We start from the raw sequence: 6000 nt of genomic DNA on the forward strand, positions 1-6000 counted from the left end.
GAAAATACAGTCGCGGAAAAATTTGAGCCGTGGTTTGCGGTTTTTTTGGGGCTATTTTTATAATGTACCGCGACCGCCCAAAGTGTATATAGACAAATAAAAATTTAAATAGATCCTTTTACTAATGTGTATTATACTTGGAATGTATCCTGGCCACTTAAGAACGGAGAGGTGGTTGTAACATCAAACAACATGAGTTTCAGCCAGAGCAGCAGAAATAAACATGACAACAGCCACTATAGATTATATAAAATAATAAACACACGATTATGATAGATATGGTCTGTATGTGATTTTTTTTAGTTGAATGTGTACATCTGAAATGCTAATTTGTGCAGTGATATAAAAGGCTATAAATAGTATATTTTAACAACAGTAAACGACCAAATTCCACATGTGATCACAAAAGGAAGTTATTACAAACACTCGATGGTGGTTTGAAGTGAGTTGTGAGTAAAAGTGTACTATTAATCTCATAAACTGTTTTATGAAGCATGATGCTAATATTAGCTCTAATGCAGCTGCAGAACAGGTCCAATTCTTCTTCATAATGCATTTTGTCATAATACTTCACGTAAGGTCGCAAGAAATGTTTTGTTGTATTTATTTAGAAATACTTTTGATAATAGTTGGGTAAATGTATACTGGGACTGAAGTGATGTGGCTTGGTAAATGTTTTATTGCCAGTTTAAAGGCTGATAATGGCTGAATAAAAACAAAAGAATAATGATAAAAGAATAATAAAGATTATGTCTCATATCTGGCGGAGGTGTGAAAGGTTCTGTTTCCTTAAATTAGTTTGTCATGCATTTCTTTTTCAACACATTTACAGGTAAATCCTAGTATTTTAAATGTGTGATTAATCATGATTAATCACAGTCCATGACTGTGATTAACGCGATAAAAAATTTTAATGGATTAACAGCACTAATATAAATACAAACATATGCATGTATATATTTAAGAAAATATGTAATGTTTATATTAAATATATTTATATATAATATAAAATATAAGAATACAATTATATAAATGTATATGTAAATATTTTCAAAATATATACTGTGTGTGTATTTATACAGTATAAACATAGGCCTAATAAATATACACAGTACACATATATTAGGCTATGTAAACAAAAACTTTTATTTTGGATGCTATTAATCGCAATTAATCGTTTGACAGCACTTATATATATTAGTGATGTTGTCTGCAGTGTATGATGAATTAATCTCTTATATTGCATGTACATCTGCACTTTGTTGTTTCTGATGAGAGAATTCGAGAGTGCACTGACCAAAACTTTTGCTTATGAGCGATGTTAATATTTAATAAAATCCCCTTAAATAATAGAAATATTAAATAAAATATTCTTGAACTAAAATCACAAAAGCACAAATATATATTGGTTCGCATATATGTTAATCTATCTAAGAGAGTAATTAATTAAAAGAGAGAGAGAGAGAGGGAGAGATGTTTGTTTATAAGAGACAAAGTGAAAATAAAAACAAACATAAATGCTAATTACAAAATAATATACCTCCTGCTCTTCTTTCCAGTTTTGTACTGTGGTGTCAGCAGTAGGGTTGCAAAGGGGGGGAAATTTTCCACCTTTTTGCAACCCTAGAGCAGTTTTACAATCAACGAGGGGAAGTTGTCATAACCAAACCACACATTTGGTATCTCAGAAAAGGCCACAATTTCCTCTTTAACACTCTTTAAAATGTCAAAATGCATGTAAAAATTTATTTCTAGGGTCATGGGGTATAATAATGAAAAAATAATAAGTTAAAAAAAAAAGAAATAAAATTTAATAATTTTAAAAAACTACCCAAAAAGTAAAACAATTCTGTATCCAAGATTGTATTAGATGAAGTAATGTCACACAGCAGGTCCCTGATTGACATGTCCATGTGAGCATAAACACAAATCTACAGGTGGTCTGTGTAAAATCAGTAGCAGCGGGCAGAAAAGTCAACATGATGTTTTTCTGCCTGCTGCTATTACACAATAGACTGTCTGCTTCTCCTATCACACCACATTTACACAATCCAATAGCCAATAAATATGACAGAGAAGCTTTTAATGTCATCTGCCATCTTTGTATGTTCATCTCATTTATGTTTTCCCACATTCTGTTGCACTGTATACTGTACAACATACAGTCATGGTCAAAAATATCGGCACCCTTGGTAAATATGATCAAAGAAGGCTGTGCAAATTAATCTGCATTGTTAATCCTTTTATTTAAAAAATTCACAAAAATCTAACATTTCATTGGATAATAAGAATTTATAATGGGGGAAATATCATTATGAAATAAATGTTTTTCTCAAATACTCATTGGACACAATTACTGGTATCCCTAGAAATTCTTATGAGTAAAATATCTCTGAAGTATATTCCCATTCATATTCACAATTTTGAGCACTCCAAGGGTGATTATGAACATGAAATTATCCAGCCATGGCTTCCTGTTTCACAGAAATATAAATAGGAGGGAAAACAAAGCCCAAATTCCCTTAATCATCCATCACAATGAGAAAAAACAAATAATATATTTCTGATGTGCAGCAAAAGATAATTGAGCTTCACAAATTAGTGAAGTGGCTTTAAGGAAAGAGCTAGAGCAGTGAAAATTCCCATTTCCACCATCAGATACTGCCTGGAAGAGGACGTGTGTCTATATCATCCTAATGCACGGTGAAAAGGAGAGTTTGAGTGGCTAAAGACTCTCTAAGGACCACAGCTGGAGAATTGCAGAAAATAGTTGAGTCTCGGGGTCAGAAAACCTTAAAAAAAAAGGTTTTTGGCTCATCCAAAAACAAACTCCAGCATATTCAGTTATCAGACACGACTGGAACTTCAAATGGGTCTGGCTTCTATGGTCAGATGAAACTAAAAAATGAGCTTTTTAGCAGCAAACACTCAAGATGGGTTTGGTGAACACAGGGATAAAAAGTACCCCATGTGTACAATGAAATATACTGCTGTATTTTTGATGTTGTGGGCCTATATTTCTGCTGGAGGTCCTGGACATCTTGTTTAGACACATGGCATCATGGATTCTATCAAATACCAACAGATAAAAATCAATAAGTGACTGACTCTGTTAGAAATCTTATAATGGGCCATGTTTGGATCTTCAACCGTACAATAATCCAAACACAAACCTCAAAACAACACAAAATGGGTCACTGAGCACAAAACCAAGCTTCTGCTGGCCATTCCAGTCCTCTGACCTGAACCCTGTAGAAAATGAGTGAACTGAAGAGAGGCAGCACCAACATGGAGCTGTGAATCTAAAGGGTCTGGAGTGATTCTGGATGAAGGAATGGTCTCTGATCTCTTGTCAGGTGTCTGTAACCTCATCAGGCATTATAGGAGAACATTTAGAGCTGTTAAACTGGCAAATGGAGGTTTCAAAAGTATTGAATAAAAGGGTGCCGTTAATTGTGGCCAATGTGTATTAGAGAAAAACATTTATTTCATAATGATATTTCCCCATTTTAAATTCTTATTATCCAACGAAAGGTTAGATTTTTGTGAATTTTTTTTAATAAAAGTTCAAAAGGATTAACAATGCAGATTAATTTTCACAGCCTTCTTTGATCATATTTACCAAGGGTGCCGATATTTTTGGCCATGACTGTAGTATCTTATATATATTACATATCAGAATGTTTGCAAGTTACTGTGTGCTAGATGATGTTGCTTACCTTCAAGGATCAATTAGTTCATTCATCTAAACATTTATCTGTATATATGAAATCATTTTATTATCATAAACATAATTCAGAATAATAACAATGTTTTGTGGCGGTGAAATTGTGAATGTTGTAAATAGTATTTCATTAGCACTGTTTGCAGAAGCTGTGAGCGATTACATAACATACAGTATTAACAACAATTGATTTTATTTGCATTTGCTGGCCCATTGTACACGAGACTGACAAGCTTGACAATTTGTTCTCTGACAGATGTCCTTTAACATGGACAGAGACTAACCCATATCCATTCCTGGTGAATATTTGTACAACTCAACTAGTACTGTCAGATCTTTTGGTATCTTCATTCTGAGATTGCCTTTTGAATATTAATTTAGTTGTTTAATTTCTATACTGCATCTCATTTTCAGTTCTGTAGTTGAGTTTACCATATAGATTTGAACTTCAGCTTTTTATAATATATTAATATCTGATATTAATACATTTTATTATTGTAGGTTATTAAGCTATATTGTATTTGGTTTTATTGTAGGCTATTATATAGGCTATATGTATATAGTAATATATATATATATATATATATATATATATATATATATCAGTGGGGATTTCTTTAAGACTGCAAGGGAAGCTCGGCTTCCCCTATAATGTCAAAAAAATAATGGTCAAATATGCACTATTGTGTTAACATTTTATTGACTAAAAATGCTTTAGAACAGGTTCATCTCGAAGACGAGTTCGTTCAGAATCAGCTACATACAGCAGGTCGACTGACTCGATTTCCTTCTCATACATCCCCGCAGCGTCAGTGTATTTCCCTGCTGAAGCCGAGCGTCCATTGACTTCAATGGGGCTGCTTTGAACAGTTTTTTTCAGTGCTTCGAAACTAGACGGTCATTGGATAAATGCTGCGATTATGTCCCGCCCCCGGACGCTCAGCATCTCTGGGGGTGAATGGAGGAGTGGGCGTGCCTGGACTCCGGGCTTCTGCGTGATGATTGGAGGGTCTGCATCTCCTTTTGATTGACAGCGGTTTTGTACTATAAAAAGTCGCTGACGCTGAAGCTATTGGAGCTCAGTTCCATCGCGGCTTTGCACTTGGTTCTTATCAATCATTATACATTTTTTAATTCATTTATAATGTTATGTTTTAATATACATGCTGCTAACTCGGAAATGTCAAGATATGCGAGCAAAAAATACTCCTGACACTTAAGCAATACGACACGAGCAAGAGTGCTGTTTTTGTTTCGTTTCTGTGTTTGATCCAAATCCGCGTTGGTTTGGGCGAATCACTGATTCACTGAGCCACTCATAAAAACAATCATTCGATTCACTCCTGAAGGATTCAGCCGTTTTGAAAGAATCATTTGAATGACTCAGTGATTCAAACACGAACTTCTGCCACCTGCTGGCCGTTTTTAAGTTTCCCGTCTAAAAGTAGGCATATTACATTATTTTCTATATTCAGAATTTAGTATTTAAAACATTAATCTCATAACATTATTTATGTAATTATAAATACAGTCTAAATTAATAAATGCCACATCAAAATATCACTTCATGCAGCTTCTGTGCAGTGCTGAGATGAGTTTTGTTTAGATCATTTCATGGATAACAATAGCTAGTCATTCATTCACATTAATTAAGTATTCAGAGAATAATATTGTCTGTTTTCACTTACATCTATTTATTTATTAAATTTTGATTCATTTTGTAGAATTGAATTATAAATTAAACTGGTATAGTATCATAAGCCATTTTTATGGTATCGTGACAACCCTATTATACACCACATTCCTTGTTTCAGTTTAACCTAATTCCCACATTTCCTCCGTCGAGTTTAATGTATTTTTTTTTAGACTGTTTGTTCATTCATACAGTAGGCTAGGCTAGCGTCACTGGAAAAGACACCTAGTTGGTACGACAGGGTCACAGAGCATTTTCTTGAAAAGGAACGTAAGGCAGAATTTACGTATAAATAAATGGACAATTTTTATGATGTAGGCCGAAAATGAGCTTCCCCTCTTGGAAAGACCAGCAGCCGCCACTGAGATATATATATATATATATTGTTATTATTAAACAGATATTTGAATTTTGTAAACGGTTTTCATTTCTATATTTTAAAATCTTCTCGATTTTTCCAGTGAGCTCTTCTTCGTGGAAACGCCATTTCTATGCAACAGAAACCTGCATGTCTAGTTTGTATCACGTCGAGGTAAACGGCATTTGTGACTTTGTCTCAAATCCTACTACGCGCCCTACCTAG

The sequence above is a fragment of the Onychostoma macrolepis genome, chromosome 18 (assembly GCF_012432095.1).
Source record: "Onychostoma macrolepis isolate SWU-2019 chromosome 18, ASM1243209v1, whole genome shotgun sequence".
NCBI lineage: Eukaryota > Metazoa > Chordata > Actinopteri > Cypriniformes > Cyprinidae > Onychostoma > Onychostoma macrolepis.